The sequence below is a fragment of the Alexandromys fortis genome, unplaced genomic scaffold (assembly GCF_014885135.2).
Source record: "Alexandromys fortis isolate MF-2015 unplaced genomic scaffold, M_Fortis_MF-2015_v1.1 scaffold_1, whole genome shotgun sequence".
Lineage (NCBI taxonomy): Eukaryota > Metazoa > Chordata > Mammalia > Rodentia > Cricetidae > Alexandromys > Alexandromys fortis.
The window spans coordinates 30693700-30720591 of NW_026067927.1; the positions used below are offsets into that span (position 1 = coordinate 30693700).

At 42.6% G+C, this 26892-nt stretch overlaps 1 long non-coding RNA gene across 8 annotated transcripts in view; it reads right to left on the reverse strand.

Annotated features, from left to right (window-relative positions):
* LOC126502641 (uncharacterized) overlaps positions 1-26892 on the reverse strand; it is a 503616-nt gene that overhangs the window by 429092 nt on the left and 47632 nt on the right. For all 8 annotated transcript variants that reach the window (XR_007591995.1, XR_007591997.1, XR_007591994.1 and 5 more), the window contains exon 2: positions 19102-19180. This is a non-coding gene — a long non-coding RNA (uncharacterized lncRNA). The remainder of the gene's footprint in view (positions 1-19101; positions 19181-26892) is intronic.

Genomic DNA, 26892 nt, shown 5'->3' on the forward strand with positions numbered 1-26892 from the left:
GGAGCTCACCAAGGCCAGCTGGACTGTGACTGAAAAAGCATGGGATAAAACCGGACTCTCTGATCATGGCGAACAATGAGGACTGATGAGAAGCCAAGGTCAATGGCAAGGGGTTCTGATCCTACTTCATGTTCCGGCTTGGTGGGAGCCTAGCCAGTTTGGATGTTCACCTTCCTAGACATGGACGGAGGGGGGAGGACCTTGGACTTTCCACAGGGCAGGGAACCATGAATGCTCTTTGGATTAGAGAGGGAGAGGGAGAGGAGTGGGGGGAGGGGGAGAAGGATGGGGGGAGGGGGAGGGAAATGGGAGGCTGGGAGGACACGGAAACTTTTTTTTTCTTATTCTCAATAAAAAAAAAAAAAAGATGCCATGTAGCTGCTGGAGAAAACAGACGCTGAGGAACCTTACTGGTAGGCCACAACCTCCTGCCGATACACAGATGAATAGAAATTGGTTGATTTATGATATAAGAGTTAGTTAATAAGAAGCCTGGGCTAATAGGCCAAGCACTATTATAATTAATATAGTTTTGTGTGATTATTTGGGTCTAGGCAGCCAGGAAATGAAGGAGCAGACTCCACCTACCGTCTGCCTTCCCTTCCCCTCCCATGTAAACCTCCCTGGGAACTCAAGTTCTAGGTAACAATTCTTTTTCTTCTCTGTAATCATCTCCTTCATCTTCTTTTCAGTTTCTGGCATATTTTCTTCCTTTCTGAATAGAGGTGCTGAGTTTGTTGTAAATTAATTCTGGGTACAAATGCATGATACAAATACTTCAGAGAATTAAAGCCACTAGAGTGTTAGAATGTGGCCCCCTTAATAATGAAAGGGGCACATGCTGGAGCCCTACCCCAACATTTGCTCTGATGATTCTGCAGATCATGCTAAGCATTAAAGTGGTTAATTGACATATACACACACACATACATTTACATATAAGTGTATATATATACATGAATAGTCACATATAAAGAACAAGTAATAAATATGTGTGCATTTACTTATATGCACATTTGTATATATATGTAGATCAGTCAATCATATATACATTGATTTTAAAACCATCTCAGCATTGGCCATAGTAAAAAAATAAATAAGGAATTTCTCTGGTCAATCTAAAAGATTGCAATATTTTGCAAGTAAAGTTTTCTATGTAATCATGGACCTTGAATGTTTTTATTAAGAAATTTATCTATGTAAAGATTAGGATCATCCAATCTTGTTGGGGACATTTACAAACTATCTGCCCTTAGCCTAAAAGCATTTATTGTTATCTGGTGAACTTAGACTTTTCTCCAAATTATTTGGCAGTGTGGGTAAAAGACATAAAATCTTTTTCTCATTGTAATGTTTCTGGGAGTCGGGAGGAGATAGCAATAAAACCATAGACTCTGTGAAACTGAGCCTTTCTAAAGCCAAAACCATATAAACTTTAAAAGCTTCAGTTCTATATCAAATTTTAAACCCAATTTAAGTCTAAATGCCTAAATTGCAACTTTCTCTGACCCCTGTAGAAAATAGATATTTCCCCATAAAAACCTTTTAAATGGGTCGCTTATCATTTAGAATAACTTTTTGTCTCCCAGTGATTTCCAGTTACAGCAAATCAATTATTTTTAAATCCAGTGAAACACACCAATAACTTCTCTCATGCTTTTTATCTAATAATGATGTGGTTATATCACTCTAAGGCCATTAACCTGGTGTCATTGTCTATGATCACATTTTACTATAACATACCTGTGTGTTGTCACATCTGAATAAAGCATAGAGCATGTATTTTATGACAGGTATACACAGGAAGTCCTGACTACTATGGTGGAAACATGGCAAGGAAGATTATGAGGCAGAAAGACAAAGGATTGGAATACATGTCTCTGAACATGGGGTCACTGGTAAATACAACTGTTGAGATGCTCAAGGGGCACAGACTCCATTACCAAAATGGACTCCCAACAGCATGTTTAGAACTTGGCTTTCCCTGCTGACTTCAAGAAGCAGTTCATACTTATAAGCAACCTTTTTCCTTCTTTCTATGAAAACTGACCCTTTCCTCAAATTGCTGCTATCAGTCATGGTAGAAATGGAATGAAAAGAGACTGTTTCTCATCTCCTCACAACTTCCTCAGTTTGGACAAATAGAGTAATTGCTTCACATTTATACATATGTGTGTGTTCATATAGTGTGTGCATATATATATAAATATATAACATATATATATGGGCACTAAAGGACCAATGAGTTTCCATATTCAAATTTATAATTTCCTTGAGTAGAATATTTAAAACTGAGAAAGCAAATGGCCTATGTAAAGCCATATGGCCAAAACCACACACTTATCGTATCTGGCTAAGGACAAAAAAGACCATACAAATAATCTGACAGAAACTGAAAAGAACAGGCTGGGGGTGGAACTCTGTTGGTAGAGTGCTTACCAAGCACACATGAGGCTCTGTCTCATTCTCCAGCATCACATGTACGTGTGCGGTGATGCATGACTTTACCCCAGTGTTTGGGAAGTGGAGATGGGAAGATGAGGAGCTCCAGAATTTTTGCAGACAATCTAGAATACACGAGGCCATGTCTAAAACAGGAAGGAAAGAAAGGGAAAAGAGAGGAGAGAAGAGGAAAGAAGGGGGAAAGAAGCATCTGCGTACACAACACACCCCTAGCTCTCTCAGCTCTGTGCCGATCGAAAACCAAATGGTTTCATGGGTCCCATGCTGAAGTTTGTGAGCAGTGTGCGATGCTGTCTGGAAGCCAGTGCGTGTGAAGAAGGATGCCAGGAGGGCATTCCTTCCTGTGTTTTCCTCCTGAGAGTGAGTACTGCCAAGACTGCTCCAACTGCAGCCTCCAGTCTCAACATCGCTGCCGCTCACGTCTTGCCACAGTGTGGAGTGTGCTGGGTTCACACATGGAGCGTGGTCCTGAAGAATTCCATGTGTACTTGCTATAAATATGAAAACTATCCCTAATCTGAAAACACTCCTTCAGTTATATTCACTGATTTCTATCCTGTAGCTTTTCCTCATAACGGGGGGAGGGGATATATTTTAAAAATGAGGATTTAGATGAGAGGGGGTATTTTGAAAATGAGGATTTAGATGAGAGGGGGTATTTTGAAAAAGCATGTTAGAAGGAGGAAGTCTGTAGACTTTCAGGAGATGAGAGAGGAGTCAAGATACGGTGTTTCTTTGGGGAGGGGGGCAGGGGTTGGAAATGTTTACAACAGAACAGTCACGGTTGCACCAAATTGTGAATCCACTAAATGTTGTGACACTCTTCATCTATTTTTAAAACGTGAGACCAGATATAATGTCATACACCCTAGATCCCAGTATCTGAGAGGTAAAGACAGGAGGGCTAGAAGCTTCCACCAGCTTGAGCGGCACAGCAGTTTGAGGCTAGCCTGTATGTATCCAGCTCTGTCTTGAACTCTATGAGCAGCAGTAATAACAAAACTGTTACCCGAGAGAGGCGGATGTTCTGAGTGGGAAGGACTGGTGTCCATTGGAAATGCATGTGCGCCAGCCCTAAGAAAACATGGAGTTTCCTTCTAGTGTTTCTTGCAGAGGAGCTAGCTGTCTTGGTCACACTCAGAGGAGTACGAAATCGTGTTTCCCAATCCAGGGAAGCTGTAGCCCTGCAGTTGGTTCATCTGCATGACGGTCCCTTGGGGACTTAGCACCTCACAACTTCCTTTCTTCTGAAGTCTAGGAAACAATGGGAACACTGTTCTCCCTTCTGAGACTGATCCCAGTTCCCACAAAGAGACACCTGCGGAGCGCTGTGTGCCCACTGAACTGACTGGAGTGGATCCAAATGTTATTGACGATGCGCTTTTCTCCGTACCCCCTTGTGAAGTGAGTTCTACGGGCAACGGCTCCAGAGTCACAGCATAGCGGAACTCATCGAGATGACCTTGGATAACAGCGGTCAACACAGACATTCCCCATAGAAAGGGATATGTCTGAGATACGTTTGGAGCGTTCTTTAGCATGTATCCATTTGGAGAAATAGAACCAGAAAATAAATAGAGTCAACCTTGTGTGTATTTCAGAGTTCTCTTAGAAAAAGAAGCCAATGGCGCCTATACAGGTGATGGCACAACTGTGGAGGCCAACGAGTCACATCACATGTCACCTGCACAGCAGGGAACCAGGAAAAATGAGGGTGTGAATCACCTGAATCTGAAGGCTTGAGGACCATGCTGCCCTTACTATAAACCAAAGGCCTAGGCATCAAGGGCTTCCGTGGTGACAGCAACAGGTGGGCTGTCAGCCTTCCTCTGTGCTATTTACCTACTCAGACCTTCCATGGCCCAGACACCCTCCTCCCATGTGGATGATGTTGCTCTCTCCTCGGTAAGTGTCTCCCAGAAATATTCTCATAGCGATGTTTAACCTGGGCATTTCTTAACCCAGTCAAGTCGGCCTGCAGAGTCATTGTCCACACAGATGTGTGTTTGTAAATAGAGACTGAGGGACACAGGGAGAGAGGATGAGGAAAGGGAGGAATCGAGAGAGACGGACAGATGACAGCAGAGACAGAGAGATTGCAAGGGATTGGCTAATCTACTTACAGAAACAAAGAGGTCCCAATATTGGAAGTCAATATACTGAAGATCCAAGAAGCCAATGGTATGGATCGATTCAGAAATCTACAGGCTACATAGCCATAAAGTCAATGGTGTCTGTTTTAGTCCAAAGACAGGAGGAGCCCAGAATCCCAATCCAAAGTAGTCAGGTGCCAGGAGCTCATTCTCCTCAGTCTTCTCGTCAATCCAGGCCTTCAGCTGCAGGGAAGCGTCCCACTCACACTACAGTGGGCCATTTGCTCTCTTCAGTCCACCAGTTCAAATGTGGAGACCCAGGAACACCCAGATGATGCTTAACTACATGGATGAAGACTCTCGGCTGGTCACACTCCCACAGAAAATGTACCATCACGCCTGGTCATCACAACTGGGAGTTCAAAAGAGTATGCCTCGTAGCTTCTAACACAGATCTTCTGCTAAAAGCAAAACCATTTTCTGTTACAGGAGAATGTAGATTGCTTTCTCTCCGACTTGTTATCAAGAGATGTATCCAGAAAAAAAAAATATGGCTGGTTTCAAAGCCAAATAAACCATTTAAAAGTCAAGTATATTAACTTTATTGTAATGGCTGTAACTGTTTACAAAAATAAGTAACGAAGAGCAGAGAGATGGTGTTCCCATCTGACTAGGGCATCTTTGTACAGCTTCTCAGACCTGTAGCATCTGCCAGAGAGAGCATGTGAAGGGTTCAATGCGAACCGACCCGGGAAAAGTGAATTAAGATAATCTGAGAATGTTCATTGAAATGTGGTCATGGTCTCAGTGTCACTGCTAGGAAAGTATCCCGCTCACTCTTAAATGCCAATAGTCCTTCAGCTCTCGCCTTAACTACAAAGGGTCTGGCTCGTGTGGCTGGCCCTCCCGGTGCAGCCTGCCGCCCCAGTTCACCCTTCTGGATCCACCCCTCTGTGGAGAGCTTGAGTTGGTTACACTTTTTCTTTCCATTTTGGCGGTACCGAGGACTGAAGCAGGGGCCACACGTGTGATAGAAAATCACCCTGCCGATGAGATACAGCCCCAGCCCTAGGTTAAATCAGCATCTAACGGCAAGGTTTCTCATGGATGGATGCCAGCCTGCGAGACTAGTATGTCAATCCATGTTTGAAACAATGCTTCTTTCTGAAGTCACACTCGCTCGCTCTAGAGCGCCAATAAATTCTGACGCGGATAGCATGACAATCAACATGGCACACTGAAATTTTTGAGAAGGATTTTCTTTTCAGTCTCAGCAGTTTAACATAGCTCTCGATCATTAACGGGCACAGGAATCGCCTGGGGATCTTGTTAAAACTTAGCTTCTGATTCAGTATTTCTGTAGCGTTAACACGCTCCCCTGTGAAGCCAGGGCTGCTGGGCTGTGATCACACTTTGAGGATGGAGGATTTGAAGATCAAGCGAAGGCTGAGCGTGACAGCATGCAGCAGGCAGACCCAGAGGGCTGGTAATAGTGCTGCTAACAAACAGGATTGGGGAGATCCTTGCTGATCACGAAGTGAGTCAAATGAGTCTGTATTCTTACATTCTTAGGATCACTCTACAAGTTAGCCACAAAGGAATAGATCTTCCTCATCATCCAGGCAGTTTATGGTTCTTAAATATGAAAACTCAAATGCAAATTTGACTACATGAAATTAACCAGTACCTTCCTGAAGTTGCGTGGATTGTCACCATTCCAAAGCAAGGCTTTCGTTGTGTACTTACCACAGTGACAAACTGAAGTTGCCCCTTCTTGTCAGAGTTTATTTCTTTCTAGACATTTGGTGGAGAGCGGTGGTGATTGGCATAAACAGAGTACTCTTATAGAGAGGAATTCACACTAAGTTTATTACCTATGTGAATATCATAGAACTATGTGATGTTCTAGAAAACACGTGCAACTGGAGATCAACATCTTCAGCAAAATAATCCAGATGGAGAAAGGCAGCTAGAATGTCTTCTTGCATTTGTTGACGGCAGATTTTATATGAACACAAAGAACCATATGTGAATATATATGGCAGCAGAAGAGAGACAAGCAAAGAAGGAAACTAGAGAGAGAGGAAGGGGGAGAGAAGGTGAAGGCAACGGGGTGACGATGGTCAATGTTTTCTTTATGAAATCTAGCGTTATGTATAAAGAATTTACAGCAACTAAAAAAATAGATGGTAAAGAAGAGAAGAGACTTGAAAAGATGTTCTAGCACTATACCCATTGTTTTGCTAGTGAAGAAACTCATTTCATTTTGATTTCTTTAGTGTTACCCTTTTGGCTGTGTAGCTAACCACTGGAAAATTTCAATCTGGGGCTCAAATCATGAACTCAAAGCTTCTGGTTCCCCCCCCACTTTGTCTTTGCCACTTTGAGACTTTTCAACTTAATGTTGATTTTCTGATAATCATTTTATGACATGAACTTTTGCAAAAGTTCTAATGCGTGGCTTCTAGTAGAGATCTGGAGCATCAGATGAATTAGCTGTAAAGGGCTGACCTGAGATCCTCTTAAAGCAGCTATGGGCAGTAAGGCTATCATGTCAGTGGAAGCCCTGAACCAGAGACAAGAAAAACCTGCCTGGGAAATGCATGCCCCAGCACAGGACATCGGGGTTACACATGGCCAAAGAACACAGATGTGCTCCTCACAGAGACCCATGTGCTAAGAACAATAACCATTTTTGAGAGCATCCAAAAAAAGTCACTAATGGAATCCAAAAAGCACTCAAAACCAAGGAGGGCGCTCCACCCTTAAGGACTGCCAAATAATACTATTAAGGCTGTTTTTCTCACACAGAAACAAATTGCTCAAATCTGGGTCTTCAGATACATGAGACCCGATCCTGTGTTCAAACATGTGACCAAGTGAAAGACTACATAACTTGCTTCGGGCCACGTTGACTGCATTTGAAGTTTAAAATAAAACTCTTACTTATTTAGGTCTTCCACATCATTATCAAGTATCCTGATGAATATTCTAACCTCCTTACTGAAAATCCCTGCTTTGTGTATCAAGTTCTTCCTATAGAAGAGTCTAGCCCTAGAAGGCAAGGGTAGATGAAGACATTTTTAAAAATACCCTTAAGAAACTAATAGTCTGGTTGGGGAAAGACAGCAACTTCAACTAGAAGGAGCAGAGAGCTGTTCTTGATGTTGGGAAATGAGATAGCCTCAGATTCCCATGATGAAACACTGTGAAGCCAAGGGGTGGTCAGCCAGACTGACTCCAGATTCCCCAGGTCCAAACCCGACTCTTCCACTAACTGTCCTATCTAATCTTGGACAGGTTACTTAATTTATTTGTTCCTCTGTGTTCCTGTTCGTCAGATCATATAAATGAAGTATCCAGGTTTGACCTGAGAATTTAGTGAACTAACAGTTACCACTACAGAGTCTGGAGCATAAGTGCTGTAAAAACCAAGGGCTCCTTTATCCATGGTTCTTTAGCGAGATCTGTTTAATTCTGAATGTCTTCATTTATAACACAACCTGCCCAAAGCCTACAGAGTAGTAGAGACCATCAGAAATCTGGTGACACAGTTGACACACCCCTGCTACCCATCACCATCTTCAGAGTTGTAGGGATAAGCCCTCCCCTTGGGGGCGGGCTGCCCTCAGGCGTATGTTTACTGATATAGTGCGCGGGCAGAGGCTGCGCGGGCCCTTCCGCTTGCTCTCCTGTTTCCGCTGGCTACCCCGCTGGAACCTTGGTTTTGTGAGTCTGTTTTGTTATTAAATTTGTTTAAATATCAATTATTGGTGATTTATTGATCCGACCGCTGCACAGAGTGATGAAGCAGCTCATCTCCAAACATCACAAAAGCCTCGGGAAAGTCGGTGCTACGTGGTCCCTATTTTCTCGCTCAGTCACATGAGCTACACCAATTGCACTATGCAAACTTGGTGTGTTTGCAGCCACTAAAAATGGGCTCAGCCCAGTGGGCTTAATCTATTACTGGAAACCTTGGCAAGGACTTCATGCTCCTAGCAGCGCTGATTTACAGTAGGGGGAAAATGGAAGGGAGCAATATTAAAATAAAGTGCAATCATGTTTCTATTTAAAAATGGTTACTGCCAGCAGTATTGCAAAATAATGCTGGCCGGCAACCAGAAAGCTGCACCTGCAGAGATTCCAGCTGTAGAACACTGGAGCCCTCACTGCGATTGCTCAATCTCTCTCCTAGTTAGCACCACTGGCAAAAATTTGGCAAATCTTATATACACAGAAACGCACACATATTTCCACACACTCGCTGCCAATGTGCTTAGCCCTGTGTCCTTGGCACTGGCATTCTCTTAAAGGTTGTCATGGGGCGGGGGGTTCTTCTTTCAAAACGACTCAGGAAAGACGTTTTCTTTTTCACTCCCCAATTCGAAATTACACTTGCATTTCTACCTAGCAAGTGGGCGCCTCTGAAGCTTAGCTGTGCCTACAGTACTAGTGGGCTTTCACTGCTCTAGTTGTACACTACTAGACCTGTACACTACTAGATGATTTTGTCTCCTTTTAGAGAGAGCCATTTAAAGACCAGAGATTTGCGATTTGTTTTGTTTCTGTTTGTTTCTTGCACTGGTCCTTCTCTTAGGAAACCCTGGCACTAATCCTGGGTAGTAGCAATGGCCAAGCATTTATAAATATGGTACAAACAGCACAGCTCACTTGGTGTTCAGATGGGCTGACAGAGTTTCAAAGAAAAAAAAAAGATGTCACCCAGCAGATGCCCCTGGGTGGTAGCAGACCCTGCCTGGATCGCTTATGGACAAGGCACTTTCCATATCTACTTCTCCCTTCAATGGGGATTTCAAAACTCATCTCACCCAGCTCAAAGAGTTGTTGCATAAAATGTCGAATGAACATGGAATACAACTGCATGGCTCTTCCCATACGGCAGCCAAGTTGCTGAAGTGAAATATGAATTTACTTCAAACCGTACCAAGGCAACTCAGAAAAAAGGCAAAGTCACACTCTCTGTTCTGCCTTCCTTTTAGTGGCCTATCTCAGTCACTTCTGAAATCACGGGTTTACTATCCACCCATCCCCAAAATTACTCAAAGTATTCTACAGCGTGAGTGTGGAATGGAAGACACTAATCAGATGGTCAACGACTTTGGGCGGAATGTGAAGAGTACTGACTTTAGTTATGTCCTGGAGGTCGAGAACAGTGGGGACTCGGAAGAAAGAGAAGGAAGCTTTATTGTGCATGAATTAAAGTCAGAGTTTATTAAGAAAAGATTTTCACATCAACTCTCATTCATGAACGTTGAGAGAGGAGAAAACAAATGTGTAGGAGCCGGACAGTGATGCACTCACTGGAACCGGCACTGAATCTCCAGAGAGCCACGAGAAGGCAGCTTTACAAGATAAAGTAGTAAACGGTGACAGAAAGATTGAGAGCAACGCGGGCTTCTCTGATGCATCTTCTCCCTTGGAAACTGTGCTGGCAAGTAAGAGCCATCGCTTAAATATCTGTTTCTTTCTGTACCGTCACTCCTTCAACCAGAAGGGCCCAGTCATGGGAATGCATGATTGGAATAAAACACACTGAAGGGCAAGGGCAGGCTAAGTACAAATGAGAGGCACCTGACACGGCTTCTTGGAATTAGGAAAGGCTGCTAACAAAGTTCCTAACCTGAAGGAAGAGAATATGTGATAACTCTCAGAAAAAAAAAAAAAAAAACTGTCTCCATGAAAACAGTGAACCTCCACCTGCCTCCTCCAATAAGCCAAAAAGGTATATGTAAACACACACACACACACACCATACACATACATACACAATACACTACACCTTTCCTTTGAAATTTTCATACATTTTCAGTGTATTTTTGATCATATCTATCCACCATTACTTCTCTCCAATTTTGCCTCATGCCCCCACCCCAGCTCCCTCACAATTTCCTGTCTTCTGTCTTATTTTGTTATTATTATTAATAAACTTTGAGTCCACTTAATATTCCCATATGTACACAGGTGTGGGGCTATCCACTGGGACATGGGCAACCTAGCTACATCCATGTCCCCAGAGAGAGTAACTTATCTCCCTTCAGCAACTATCAACAGTCAATAGCTTCTCTTCCAAAGGTATCGAGAACCTTAAAGGTCGGGCCTCTAAGGCTTCCTCTCAGGATTCAAAGGAAGACACCACAACAAGCGAAAGGAACTAAAATCTGAGGGCTGAGAAGTCTACTCACAACATGCTCTTTCTATCCATATCTCTTTATTGTTCTTTTTTTCTTGTTCGCCATTCTAATTCTTCTGTCCTAACTGTCTATAACTTCTTAGCTCTAATTCTCTGTCTCAACTCTAATTCCAATTTCAATTCTCTGCTACATTCTTCTTCTCCTTCTTCTTCTCCTTATTCTTTTTCATTTTTCTATCTCTGCTAATTTCTGGGATGCTTCTGCTCTAACATCTGCAACAGTTTCTTACTGTTCCGCTTCTGTTAATTCTCCTTGTTCTTACCCGCTATAAAAATCCACAAGACCTACAGGTATAGGTAACCAGGCAACCTACATAAACAGACAAGGGAAGTTTATGGTCCTTGGTCCATTAGCGCTTTTGCCAAATGTAAGCAAGTTCTAAAGGCCTTTTGGATCTGAAGTTTACGTCTGTGCTCTAAGATCAGGTCTGGGGGTCTTGATGTTTATCAGAGGCACCAGTGGAGGTTTGTTGATGTGGGATTCCCCTCTTTGTGCTGTGAACATCATTGGTTAATAAAGGAACTGCTTTGGGCCTATAGCAGAGCTATAGGGGAACAGAGTTAGACAGGGAAAACTAAATTGAATGCTGGATGGAGGGAAACTAAACTGAATGCTGGGAGAAAGAAGGGAGGAATCAGAGAGAAGCCATGTAGCCCCTCTGGAGATAGACACTGGGAACTTTAGCCAGCAAGCCACAGCCATGTGGACATACACAGATTAATAGAAATTGGTTAAATTAATATGTAAGAGTTAGCCAAAAAGAAGCTAGAGCTAATGGGCCAAGCAGTGATTTAATTAATGCAGTTTCTGTGTGATTATTTTGATTCTGGATGGCCGAGACAAACAAACAGCTCCTTTCAACAGTTTGTCTTCCTCCAGACTGTGGATAGATGGTTAATTATTTACAAGCAGTAAATCTCCTGAACTAAAGTCATCAGTAAACTGAGGTCATCACTTTTCTTATCTATAAGTGAGGTAAAACCAGGCATGCTTATGTTTTCTATCTATGTGAGCAGCTATGAATTAACAGCTTTGGGCATGTAGCAATTCTAAGTCCTTGAATATATGGGAATGTCTTGAATGGAATGCTTTTTCTTGGACCCTAAACACTGACCAAATGCCTATCAATAAAGATAATTACAGGAAGGCAGATCTCTATGGTTTACAACGGAGAGAGGAGTAAAGACCTGGTAGTGGGAAGTGGAAATGACTGTCTTCATACATAGCTCAAATGGTACTGAACTGGTGAAGATAAATCCCAAATTTGTAACATAAGGAGAATAGCTACAGTGAGAAATTTTACAGCAAGAAACTATCGCTTTATTCCCAAGGCAAAAATTTCAATATTCCTTGCATCCTGGTTTCAGCCTCTAACAGAGCTTTTGGCTCTGATGAGTTGAACTCCTGAAAAGATGTCTGTATAATACTGCAACTTGTAGCACAAGGGTCTTCCTCATGGCCCTCCCCCATTTGTGTTGGCATTCTGACTGGCTTTTGCAGTGCCAGTTTTGTGCATGTCACCATAGCCACTATGGGTTATGTGTAACAGCCATGTCAAGTTTGGGAGTCTGCATCTCAGCACTCCCCTCCTCATCCACCAGCTCGTACATTCTTTCTGCCCACTCTTCTTCAACGTTCTCTGAGTTTGAGTAGAGGAGATTTTATGTTCCATGTAGAACGACATGCCCTGCCTCAGGGGACATACAGTTTGATTCCAGATGCTGGCTCTGTTACACTATTGGGTGTTTCTTTTAAAGTCAACTGTTGGCAAACACAGAGGAGAAGAGAGCCAGACTCCTTCCAATACTTTTCCTGGAAGCTGGAGGCCAAGCTCCTGCCTTTGGAGGAGTGTGAACACTTGACCTCTCAGATGTTTGGAGTCTAGAAGTGACTTATCATGTGTTGGTGCAAGGAATATGCGGAAGCCGGGAGTGACATAGCTTGTGTTGGTGCAAACGGAACGTCTGTGCTATTTCATCCTACTCAGTTGTCAAGCTGAGCAAGTCTCAGAGTGAAGGTCACTCACCTCGTGAAGCTTTTCTCCATCAGCCTGGTCAGTCAATACCCTCTACCCTGAAGATACAGCAGAAGCAGATGAAGCCTCTACTCTGGATTCTAGTGTGTAACGAGATGCATACCAGTGGAGGGAGAACACTATGGCATGAGATGAGAGAAGCCAGCTGCTAGGGCCATTGTATGGGCTCATCTCTATTCCCCCCACCCACGGCCTCACACAGCCCAGTAGAGCCTCAAGCTTGCTAGGTTGCTAAGGATAACCTTGAACTTCTGGTCCTCCTGTATCCACCTCCCGAGTGCTGCGATTACGTGAGTGCACCACCACATTCTCTTCTATGTGGTACCTGGGCCAAACTCAGGGCTTCCTGCATGCTAGACAATCACTCTGACACCAGCACTTTGCACCACCTCTTTTCCAGTAACTCTAGGAATGTCCAGGGCTACACTTGCTTATCTTTCATTGCCGGGCATTTATGTCTATGACCCACAATTTGGAAGGAAAATATTGTGCCCATAGTTCATCGAGCTGAAACCAGAAAGGCTTCTGAAAGATATTCTTACACTTCTAGTCTTAAATGGGCCATGGTTACAAGCTTGTCCAATTTTGTTTAAAGCCCCCGCACCTCCACTTACTCCAGAGTACCATTATCTAACTCATTTCTAACATGTAGGGTTGGACTGACCATTTGTTAGCATTCTGATGTGTGCTGAAAGCCCAAAACAGAAAACATTAGAGTATCTTCGAGATCTTCAGGTAACTACATATGCAGCTAATCCCCATAGAGGTGAATGGAGTAAAAATGCACACCTTTGCATATGGCAGGCCCATGTATGTGCACATGAAAAGTGCAGAGGAACTGCACAGGTGGGTGCCAGGTGGGATAGAAAAGACTGCAGACCACGGTTCTGTGTGCAGCCTTTTTTGCTTTGCAATGAACTGGGCTCCTGACTTTCAAATCAATAAACTGGGTGACTTATTTCATAAATGAATTCATCAGAAACTCATTAGTAAGGCTTGACCCTGGTACCCGGTTAATAATCAGTTCCTAGGCATTGTCCACAGAACTTAATATGTTGAGAATGACAAGAAAGTCATTGGAAAAAAAACATTCAAGTTTGAATCTGATTCCCCCCCCTCCCCCCCGGCATTTGATTCTTCTGAAAATACATGAGCTTTCCATGTGCTCAGACTACTAACACAAAACCAAGAGCCCAGGGAGTAAAATCCTGACAGTTCTTATTAAGGTAAAAATGAGGTTACAGAATTCATTTTCAGTTTCTTCTCACTTTTTTTTTTTTTTCAAATTAAATTGACGCTACTGAATTTAATGACAAGACTACCCTGCTAAGTGCACAGCCCAGAAAGCCAAGCCTCTCCTTGGTGTGAGGGCCCTTGTCTGCTCTCTTATAAGGTGACTGATAACCAGCCACCAGCATATATACCGTGTCATCTCATGGATGCTATTCTGGCAATCGCAGGAGCAGCTATTCTGATGGACAAACCTGCATAATCAGTTCTGGTTTCTTTGTTACACCTCACACTGTGAAGATGGCTTCCGCTCAGCATGTCACCAAAAAAACAAACACGTGCTCCGCCTATCCTTGCCATCAATCTTCCCTCATTTTTGTCATTCAAGGCCCATCCGAGCCACCCCTACAGCCTCCCTTCATCCTCTTGGGAAAATGAAGTGGCCCAGATCTGGGAGCTTAGACCTTTGATAACTGCCTCCCACTGTCCTTCTGCCAACTGTACATTAGAAAGAGATGAAAACACAGAGAACAGAGGAACTTTACGGACCTCCCAATGCTGGTTTCCTTAAGAGAAAAATAATAATAATAAGCTCATTAAAATCCAGTTGAGTCTGACATTTTCCCTTTTACCTTTTCAATCTTTTTATAGTTTCGAACCATTAACTATCAGCATGAAGCTAAAAGGTAGATCTAGCCGTCTATGAAATGGTGACACATTTGACAATAATACTTTTGAGGCGCCTGTCACGTTCTCTCTCCAAACAAGTCTCATTAATGCTCAAACTGCTCCGACTGTCTTTATTTTCTCTCAGCTTCTTTTCTCTTCGTTTCTCTCTAATTAGCTTAGGGTTTTTTTTTCCAGGCTCCCTTGTTTCACAGTTTGAGTTTAAAAGACAAGAAGGAAGTAGATGTCATTTCCCTGAACCCCAAGGCCGAGTTAATCAGCAGAATTAATGACTCTATTATCCATTAGACCGGGGGCAGCAGCTCTGATCCCCCAACACCCTGTGTTCACCGTCCACCATGCTCCTTCATTCTGCTCTGACAACTGTAAACTTTTGCTCTCTCTCAACAAATTCTGAGGTTCCACTCATTCCTACAGCGTTTCCTGTTTGGCTCCGGGGTGTGAATGGGGAGGTGATTGGGAGGTGTCGCTGCCTCTGCCTGCGGTATCCGTGCTGAGAACATATCGTGCTGCTAAATGAGGACACATGAAAAGAAGTCCCAGGCAAGTCTGAGAAAGAGCCCTGACCTAGCTGTCCTGAGGTGTCTCGCCACAATCAATAATCCCTCGCTGCAGAAACTGCATAGGGACACAGCATCAGACACACACACTCACACACAGACGGACTAAAAATGCCTCTCTGTTTTGTCAGAAGCATGCCATGGAAATAAAACCACAGGAAACGTACACTAGCTGAGAGTTAATTGGATACATTTCTGGCATCATCGTGACCAAGGGTTGAATAGCATTTGAAATGTATTTTTAGTGTGTGAGGGTCTGGAATTCTAATACTTGAGTTTCTTCTTCAGCAAAATTGAAAGGACTATAATTCTTTTACCCACAAAGTCAATACTAACAAGATCACTGAAACATTTAGTGAATATACAAAATGCTTCTTTTAGAGGCATCTATCTGGAGCCCAACAGAAGATTTATTATATTAGCAGTATTATATAGCTCATGTTCATTGAAAGCTTCAAGAGAACACTGGATAGAATAAGAAAGTAGAAGGGGACAGGCTGGAAAGAAGAAGCAGATGAACAAGATGGGAGGGGCAAGAGAAGGTAGACACAGGTGTGAAAACACCACGTATAATTACCCGCTACTAATTTTTAAAATTTTGTTATTTATTTATTTAGTGTGCCTGTGTGTGTCTGTCTGTATGTGTGTGTGATCATGCATGCATGTGTGCCACGGCATGTATGCAGAGGACAGAAGACAACTTTTAAGAATCCGTTCTCTCCTTCTACCATGTAGGTCCCAGAGATCAAATTCAGGTGATCAGGCTTGGTAGCTGTGACTGATGAGCCATCCCCTCTAGCTCACCTGCTAATTTTTTTTTAATGGAAAAAAAAGGAAAGAACATTCTCATTCCTGACAGTACATGTTAATCATGGCGGTACTTTGAAATATTACTGCTCACATTCATTGTAGTTACATTGGTCCGAGTCAGGGCCTGGACACTGCTAATCACATGTGGGGCTGGGACCATGAACACCCGCCTCAAGGGAGATGGCCAGCAGGCTTTGCTGTTGTTGTTGTTGTTGTCGTTGTTGAGACAGGGTTTCTCCGCAGCTTTGGAGCCTGTCCTGGGACTAGCTCTTGTAGACCAGGCTGGCCTTGAATTTAGAGATCCGCCTGCCTCTGCCTCCTGAGTGCTGGGATTAAAGGCATGCGCCACCACTGACTGGTCCAATAGGCTTTTTCTCTCAGGGTCCTCTGTGAAGACTTTCAGGTGTCAGTGAAGAGCCAGGACCTTTTTCATAGTGACATTCACTTCAACCCCGGCGCTTAGGACATGGTCGGACTCCCTAGACAATTCCTGGGACAGCAACTACTCTGAGTTACTAATGAATTTGGATTTACAAACTAAACTCTACAACTGAAGACAGGGTTATAAATTTATCATTACAATTTTTCAATTATATCTAGTTATCTATTTATTTGTGGGTCTGTGTGTATACATGTGTATGTGTGTGGATGTATGCATGTACATGCGCTCATTCAGCACAAATGTGAAGGTTAGAGAACAGCTTATATGAATGAATTCTCTTCTTCTACAATGTGGGTTCCAGGAGTCAGATTCAGGTCATTCTGTTTGGCAGAAAGCACCTTTGCCTGCCCTAAATTTTCCATTTTCAATGTTGGTTTCGTGTTAAGATCAATTGAAAAATTCCTTAGAAATGCAGACTTCAGAGTAATTTAGGGCCCAAACACCGTTATCTATATTTTGTAAAACTTTTCAAGTGGTGGTCAGATTTTCACAGAAAAAAGGCAAGAAAATGTCACAAAATATATGCAGAAAAGTGTGTTACATTCTGAGAAGGAAGTCTTTTGTTGCTATGGCCAAAGGCTTTGGACCCTGATGTGTATTTGAATTCAAGGTTCACCATCACTAAGTCATGTGACCTTGGACAAGTTACCCAAAGCCATTGCATACTGGGAACGTAAGAATAAAAAGGTGGGTCCCTAATGGTGCTTCTATAACCTGCCCCGGAGTGAGGCACACAGCAGAGGAGTGAGCATGTAGATATCCATTCCTCTTCCCTCCTCTTCCCACTGAAGGATGGGGGGAAGGGAGGGAGGGAGGGAGGGAGGGAGGGAGGGAGGGAGGGAAGGAAGGAAGGAAGGAAGGAAGGAAGGAAGGAAGGAAGGAAGGAAGGAAGGAAGGAAGGAAGGAAGGAAGATAGTACAGAGACAGGCTGACATCTGACAAAACATAAAAATAAAATATCAAGGTTATATGGACCCATGCCCCTAAATCTAACTTCCAATAGCAGGAGGAGAAGAGTTTCAATGCAAAAGTGCTCTGGGTTTCAAATAGTTGCAGTGATTTTCTGAAATACACTGCTCAACTCCTAGCACAGCCATGTCTCATTGATTTTCATAAGGGGTTTGGAAACCACTCAGAAACTAACTCATTTGTCATGACTCATGACAAATTCATGAAAAAAATCAGATTCCATTCGAAACTGCAGGTGTTAGATATAAAACAATGAAAGACACAGTAAAACGGACCCTCTACCTTTCCGTTCTCCAAAGTGGCTTCTTCCTCTCAGACGTGAGAACCTATCTTCTATTTCTTTATTTACCAATACTTTTTAATTTAATGACCCTGCAGAACACAGATCTCCCATTGGACAGCACCTATTTTACTTCTGGGGTGTACCCAAAGGACTCTGCATCCAACTACAGAGACCCCAGCTCATCTGTGCTCGCTGCTACTCTATTCTCAATGGACACTAAACACAGGGTAAAGCAGACATTTGGAGAATGAAGCCCAGTAGCCCGTGTTTTCACGCGTCCTTTGAATGATTCTAAAGGCTAGAAATTTTCAGAACCTTGTTTTTCGCAGAGAGAAAAAGCACCGAGCTGAAACTCCCATGTTATAAAGAGATCCTGATCAGGGTTCCCACGCACCTGGATTCTCCTCCTAGGGGCTCATGCGCACTCTGTGCTCGAGTTCACTGGGGGAGCACAGACTGTGTCCTATCCTCCCTCCACAGGTTTCATTTAACCCAGAGCAGGAAGAAAATGAGCTCACAGTAACGTGGCCCAAAGTCACAAGGTGCTTGAAGGGACATTAATTACCTCCAAAAAAGAAATAAATAAAGCATATCAGGCAACAAATTCTATCATAAACAAAAAATAATTAGGACAGGAAGACCAGGAACTTAAAAGTTAGCTGATCTGTTACATCAAACAGAAAAACTACTCACTAACACTGCTTACAATTTTTTTTTCTAATTAGTTACTAATTTTACAAATGTTAAAGTAGATACAGATATGCTAAGAAATAAGTCATTGAATTGAGACAAGCTAGGGGTAAGTCTAAGTACTCTAAGGAAAATGAAGAAATGTTCAAAGTAATTAGAGAAGTATCTACAGATTAAAAACTGTAACAGCCAACGTACAAGTACATTGACTAGAATAAATGGCAAAATGGGTATTACTAAAGAAAACACTGATGAATTCGGATTCACAGAGAGAAATGACCCGGAATGGAGCAGCAATACAAAAAGATGGGAAGCAAATGGGAGTGTGAGAACCACGACACAACCTCAAACAAGCCAACATACGCTTAAACAGAGTCCCAAAAAGATGAGAGAGAGTGAGAGAGAGAGAGAGAGAGAGAGAGAGAGGGTGGGGGGGGGGGGGGGGAGGGGAAAAGCATTGAAAGAACAAGCTGCGAATCTGACGAAAACTACAAACTCACAGTTTTAAGGATCCCAACAAATGAAGAAATCAACACTAAGTTCATTTAAACCAAAGTGTTTCAAAATAATGCAAGACCGTAAAAACACAGGTGAAGAATGGGTGCAGAATGATAGTAGACTTACCCAATGTAGGCCAGAGCACAGGCTGGGGAGACAGTGGGGAAACAGCTGCCAGGCTGTGTCCTCTATCCAGAGAGGGCATCTGAAAACAAAAGGCAAAATAAAGACATTCCTACCACACAAAATCTGAAAGAATGTACGGTGTGCCTATCAGCACCACAAGGAGTATTGAAGAGCTCTCAAGCAAAGGGAAGCTGAATGACACCTAAGGAAATTAGACCTGAAGAGTGGAGGAGGGAACAGCAGACATGGTAAACATGCAGGTGGAGAGGGAAGGTATTTTACACATTATTCACAATCATTTTAAGTAAGTATATAATGTAGAAAAATAGTAAAATATGTTGTGGAAAAGCTAAGGGCATGGAATAGAAGTATGTGGTTGCAAAACTCTTGGGTGAATCACAATAGTACCGGGGAGGTCATTTCTTTTTATATAAAATGGCATAATGATGCTGTTGATACAGAAATATAGAGTCCTAAGAAGAATCTACAATCAAAAGAAAGAAGACTCACGTTACCTCATTTCCAGACATCATGATGGGGCAAAAATAAATAAATAAATAAATATGGATCAATGAAACAGAGAAGACTTTGAAGCAACCCTTTCATAGATCATCAGTTCACATTTGACGTGATACCAATGACAGTGAGTAGGGAAAGGGAGCATCCTTCCATGGGTACCAGAGTTAATTAGATGGCTGTATGCAGGAAAGGGATGAGCTGGTCTTGGGGATACACCCTATAATCCCAGCACATCGGAGGTGGAGCAGATACAAATATGCGTGTGCATTTGTGTGTAGGTGCAGGTGTGTGTGTGCGTGTGTGCTTGTGTGTGTATGCATGTGGAGGCCAGAAGTCAAAGTCACTTTCCACCTTATTTTTTTGAGTCAAGGTCACTTGGGCAACTCAGCTAGACTTGTTGGCCAGCAAAGCATAGGGACCTCTTGATGTGGGAGTGTCATATATCAATCTGTTGATTTCATTGGTTAAGTTATAATAAACCAGCTGCTTGGCCTCATGGCTTGGAACATAGATGGGAGGAGTAAACAGAATAGGATTCTGGGCGGAAGAGGAAGTGAGGTCAGACTCTGCTCTGCTTCCGGAGAGACCCGACAGCTCTGCTGGAGCAGAGACACCATGCTCAGCTCTCCCAGGCAGATGCACGCAATGAAGCTCCTCCAATCCCGGATGGATGTAGGCTAGAATCTTCCCTGTAAGCGCACCTTGGGGTGCTTACACACATCATTAGAAATGGGCTAGTCCAGGTGCGAGAATTAGCCTGTAAGGGTTAGAGTTCATGGGCCAAGCAGTTCTTAAATGAATACAGTGTGTGTGTTGTTATTTCGGGCATGAGCTAGCCAAGCGGCCGGGGTGTTGGGGACGCAGCCACGCCGCTTCTTATTTCAACAACCTCTGTCCCTCATTGTTGGGACACACCCAGTTTTTACATGGGTGCTGGGGATCCAGGCTCAGGTCCTCATCTTGTGCAGCAAACACTTACTGCATGAGCATCTCCCAGCCCCAACTGCGTGGTTATTATTATGACCCAATCACATGAAAGTACACTCCAGGAAGAAAAGGTTTAATCAGAATTAAGAACAGAATTTTACTCTTCAGAGACCAGTACACTAAAAGGGACATGGTCACCATGCATGGAATGGAGCCGCAAATCCAATGACGAACTCAGTCCTACAAAATATACAATGCTGAGTAACAAATAAATCAGAAACCTAAGAAAAATGCTGCAAAATATTTGTCCCAAGGCTTCACTAAAGACAATATACAGATCGCAAAAAAAAAAAAGTATAGGAAAGATCCTTAACATCATTATTCATTAGCGACAATGCAAATTAAAGCTGCATGAGGTACCACTATGCACTCACTGGAGTGGCAAAAATTTATTTTATTTGTTTTGGTCTTTTGAGACAGGGTTTCTCTGTGCAGCACTGACTGTCCTGGACTTGCTCCAAAGACCAGGCTGGACTTGAACTCACAGAGATTCATCTGCCTCTGTTTCCCGAGTGCTGGGATTAAAGGTGTGTGCCATCATCACCTGACAAGAATGGCAAAATATAAAGATCTAAGCATACCAGAATCCATAATAATTTTTGTCATAAAAACTAAGAAACATTAGCCAAAACAACTGACAAGTTATGCACATAAAATTAAAAACATCTTTGTAGGGGAAGCCCAGCCAATTACCTTGCTTGTAGGGTGGGGTCCCCTGAGGAAATTATTTACTTATAAATATTGCTGGTGTGCTCCCTTGCCTTCTCTTCTTCTGTTTTCCTGTTCTCTGCGGGAACCTCGGTCTTGTAAGTCATTCCTTTATTAAAGCTGAATATTCTATTATAATTTCTGTCTGCCGTTCATTTCCGCCATAACATCTTGGTGCTCTAACGTGGGGCTCTTTGCCTCTGCCCCTGCGCGGTCCGGGGCGCAGGCTTGAACTTTAGATTGAGAGAACTGCCTGCGTCAGCCGATGGTGTGCACCACACTCTCTTACTGAGGCTGCTACAGATTGAGAGCAGCCCCCGAACGCCCAGCACACAAGCAAACAGGGCCTCTTACACAGGCTGCTGGCCTTGCAGCCTCCCAGCTGCCTTGGAAAACAGCGCAGGACACACGTGACTTGACGTGACTCGGGCCGCACGCAACAGCCTACGCAGCCCCGCCCAGCCCACCAGACTTGCTCGGGCCACTCTGTAGTACGGAAGAGCAGCGGGCGCTTCCCGCCACCTGGCTAGCTTTACCCGAAATAATTACACGGAAACTGTATTCTTTCAAACACCGCTGGGCCCATTAGCTCTAGCCTCTTACTGGCTAGCTCTTACACATCTTTATGATAGAAAAGTAAAAACACTATAACATGTTGCCAGGCAGTGGTGACACACACCTTTATTCCCAGCAGTTAGGAGGCAGAGGCAGGCAGATCTCTATGAGTTTGAGGCCAGCCTGGTCTACAAGAGCTAGTTCCAGGACATCTAGGGCTGTTACACAGAGAAAGCCTGTCTCGAAAAAGAAAATTATAAAATATTTTAAAATGAGATTTTGAAATGGCAATAACAAAATGCGTGATAATAGGTTATTTTGTCTTGATAGACTTACAACGAATTCTTGCAAGTTATTTTAGCTCAAAAGGAAAAGGGCCAAAAGGAAAACAGTCACAACAATAAGAAAATCTGTTCCTATCCCTGTGTTACCAAGGAAAGAGAAAGCAACTCGATATCTTATTCATGAGTTGGCAAAATCCTGGCAAACATATACCACTACCAAAGGACATATCCAAATTAGAATGCAAATAAATAAGTGGGTGTTGTTTTGAATAGAAATATATAAAATATGGATCCCTAAATTCATTCCTAACTTGAGTGCTGTTCAAACATTGGAGACACTGATTCAAATGCTCATTCAGAATCCTGGACTATTTAAACTTAGCATGATAGAGTGTGAAAATCTTTCCATTATTGTTCAGTCTAATGGGTAATAAGTTGGTCATTTGGTGGAAAACTATTTCCAGTCGTTTAGAAGAATCTGTTACTAATTCACAAGAATAACTGATAATCCCAGGGCACTTCGTTTATTCAAAGAGTAAAATTAAACCATAAAGTTTCCAGTCAAAGTTTGGATGAAGTTGTTTGTTTTAAATAATTACACACTGGAGGAAATCATTAAATATATCTTTTAAAAGAAAACACTCAAAACGAAACAAAGGCTTTGAAAAAAAATACCACAAAACGCCAGAATTGGTGTGAGGAAAGCCAAGAAAACTGAATATAATTTAAGGAAAAAAACAAACTGGGAAATCACATTTGTAAGGCATGTTCGGAGAACTGCTAGCCTCGATGCTTGAAAAGCTCAAGCGCATTATTTGGGATAAGAAAGAAAAGGTAATGTAATTAGAACCGATAATTACTCCAAAGAAAAGTTTTTTTTAAATGTCCAGCAATCACTAAAAGATGATCTTTCTGACTTATAATCAAGGAAATGCAAACAAAAGCAATGACATACTGATAGACAAACAGGCAAACCATCAAAATCTGTATCAAGAAAGGAGTAAGTAGGCATCTGTGACCATCTGGAGAACATTTCAGCTCATCAGCTCTGACAAGAGATCATTTGTGAAGGAAGACAGGAATAAATGGGAGAAAAACACAAAGGAGTGAAAGAAAGAGAGGGAAGAAGAAAGGAAAACAGAGAAATCAGCATCATTGAGGCTGGAGAGATGGCTCAGCAGTTAAGAGCACTGGCTGCTCTCCTAGAGGTCCTGAGTTCAATTCCCAGCAATCACACAGTGGCTCACAGTCATCCATAGTGGGAGATGATGACCTCTTCTGGCATAAAGGCATACATGCTGATAGAGCACTCATATACATGAAATAGGTAAATAAATCTTTAAAAAAAATGAAAGAAATTGGTATTATTTCCCTAAAACATTATTTAAGCAAATAATGGACTAAAAAGGTAATAAATGACAATCTTTGCCATATTTCAATATTTAAGAAGAGGCAACACAGTAAACACAAACATGAACATTTAGGTAATGTTAATATGCCATCAGGATGTTTCAAATTCCACCAGCACCCAAGCAAAGTATTAGCTGTGGCATGCAGAAGAGGGGACTGAAGAGATGGCTCAGTGGCTAAGGGCCCTGACTGCTCTTCCAGAGGATCCAGGTTTGAGTCCCAGTTCCCACATAGTGACTCACAAGTCAGGACTCCAGTGACCTCTCCCAGCCTCCGTGGGCACCTATATACACATGCATGTTTTACAGTACATACATGCAGTCAAAACATCCATACACATAAATAAAAAAAATGTTCTTAAGAAAAGAAAGAGGCAGAAGACACCAAGGCAATAAATTTAATTACAAGTAGATAAAATAAAAAATCATGAGACTCTCATGTAGAGTTAAAAAAGGGAAATTCAAAATAAAAAAATATAGAATAAGACAGTTGAAGGAGCAGTGCAAAGACACGGTTTCAATAAATCAGTATTCACAGCCAGTGTTCATTAATTCATCCTTTTGGTCCAAATCCAGTTAGATATTATATCCAGGTGCAGTGTTTGGCACTGAGCTAAGCATTAAAATTAAATGTTAACTGGAGCCTTAGACCCATCAGAGCTTGTTCAAACTCTGACCCTGGTTTGTGTCACTCGGGAAGTGCCATGCCATGCTGAATTGTGACTTCCCCAAGATTCAAGAAATGTCATCTAAGAGGTGGAAGAGGCCAGCTACACTATCACATGTATCTGGCCATAAGAAGACTCTCAATATTAAAGGAAATAATTTTACGTTTTAGGTAGGTTTAACCAGCATGGCAGGAAATGCTTAACCTACACAATATCACACTTTTAATAGACACTCCATAAGAATAGACTTCAGATGGCTAACAGTTTGACCCAACCATTCCACTTAGAGGAATTTTCACTAAGAAACTCTTACAGGGTATAAATACTTAGGAATTTTAACACAATGCTATTGTTAGTAGAAGCTGAAAAGAGTTAAAATATGCTAAATGTCCAAATAGTAGTAGAGACCACAGATAAGTAAATTTGGGTGCAGGCATTATATGTGGAGTTTAAAACCTAGTTAATGTTCCTTTTTAAAAGTAACTTTTAGAAAGTTTCAGTGTAGCAATAGCAACATCAAGAAGATGAAGAAGTTCCAGGGTCTTCTGTACAGATGAACTTAAAAGCATTAGTGTGACTTTGTGGGAATAACTGTTTCTGGAAATGTATCTTGCAAACTTTATGAAGTATTGCCACGGGGCTGAAGAGGGCTCAGGAGTCAAAAGCACTTACTCCTCTTCCAGAGAACCCGCTTTGGTTCCCAACCCCTGCATGTCAGCTCACAACCACCTGTAACTACAGATCCAGGGAATCCAATGCCCTTTTCCAGCCTCCTCAGGCATCTGTATGTACACATAAACTCACACGGGTAAACACACACACACACATAAATGATCACAAAATTAAAACTAGGTTTAAAGCACACAGCGTTCCGAGAGCAGAACACCGTCAGTGTTGTGCTTGAAAACGGCGCGACTGTGTGTGGGATTTATGAGAGACACTGGCAGGCGACCTTCCCGTGTGTGCCACACATCAACCGGAGCTTCCCTGTCTTCTTACCTGCTCTGGCCTTATGCCTCTTCCACTTGGGATTTTGACGTATGAATATTCCCATGGCCCATCTTTCCAAGCTGGTCAAATCATTTTTAAACAACTCTATAGATCTCAAGTGTGTGCCATGTTTTAAAGTGGTTCTGGAGGATTGGAAAAAAAACGTGTGTGTGGTTTGTACTCACACTGAGATTCCCACTTGTAAACAGCACATATATAAATCAGTCTCAATGATGTTCCAAAGAATTATTATCACATGACCTACATCATGCCACCAGCAAAGGACTTAGAAATCATTCATTCTAAGGTTTGGATTTGGGAGATGGTGTGATTGAAAATGGACCACATTAAAAAAAATTTAAAGTAGAATTGCATGTTTCACATTATTACATGTGATCCAAAGACAGATACACTTCGTTTTCCCTAAGGTGGAAAACAGACAAAGAACCCACCTATAGTTACTCTCCATGATTGGAGTCAGGCCTTACGGCCTACAACTGGCTTTCTTTCCCTGACCTTATTTGCCCATTTTATTGTTGATACCACTTTGTTGTAATTATTGTGCCTTACAGTAAGATTTGCTACCGTTATTTTTATTAACCTTGTCATCGTAAACTTCAATTTTGTGAAAAGTTTTTCATCACAGCTATAATAACCCTGAGTCATGTGAAGTTCAACATACATCAAAATGGAATTGGTGGTAAAATACCAGCAGACCAATAAAAACATCTCTTCTGGAAACACAAAGCCGAGAGCTTTCACCTCCATAGCCCCAATGACCATGGCCCCGAAAGTGGGTCACATCTATATTGTTCACAATTAAACAGGTCAATATTGTGAGCAGGTTCTGCCAGGTGAGTCTTCAGCTCGGTGTAGCTCTGCCTGAAAGCCTCCACTTGACTGAGGTTCACTCGGTAAATTGGATCAGATTAAAATGCCAACAATTCTAATTCTTGACACATATTTCCAGTGCCTTTCCCCCTCCCCTCTCCCCTCTCTTTTCCCTCCTTCTCCCTTCTTCATTCTCCCCACCCCATCCCCAGCTGTCTTGAATTCACGTTCAGCATTCTGCTCTTAGGAAGGTCAGAGAGCTGAAGAAACTCAGGGAAACTTCAGGCCCAGGAGGAAACGCTCTGAGAAAAGCAGGGGAACTGCCAGTCTCTTCAACAAGTAGATGGGAGAGTCTGGAGGGAGGGAAGAAATTATGTAATTATGTCTTAATCTATAAAAGAAAAGAAAAAATAATCTAACTGTGGCAGGTGTTCCTCCTCTCTCTACCTACAATGCACTTCCTTCTGCAAGCCCTCTCTGGCCTCAGCCGGGTAAGCAACCGTCGAATATGCTTTTTTGAGTGCCCTGCACATGAGCCCATCAGAGCCTCTATCATACTTCACTAATTCTTCTTCTTGCTCCTCCCTTACAGGCACTCTTGTAAAGCAAGGATCACACTTTACCCTCCATGGGCTCCCCAGCTAGCACTGTCCAGCACGGAGCAGCTGCACTACGTTTATTTAGTTAGTCATCAATTGCCTGAACTGTAGCCCCCTAGGTTCATGCCTCCTCAATACTTCATTAATACCAGCAGCTCGCTGTGCAATTACAGTTCCCACCCTGCATTTTGCTCCCTTTTGCCTTCTGTAGCACTGAATTAAAGCGGGGGGGGGGGGGGGG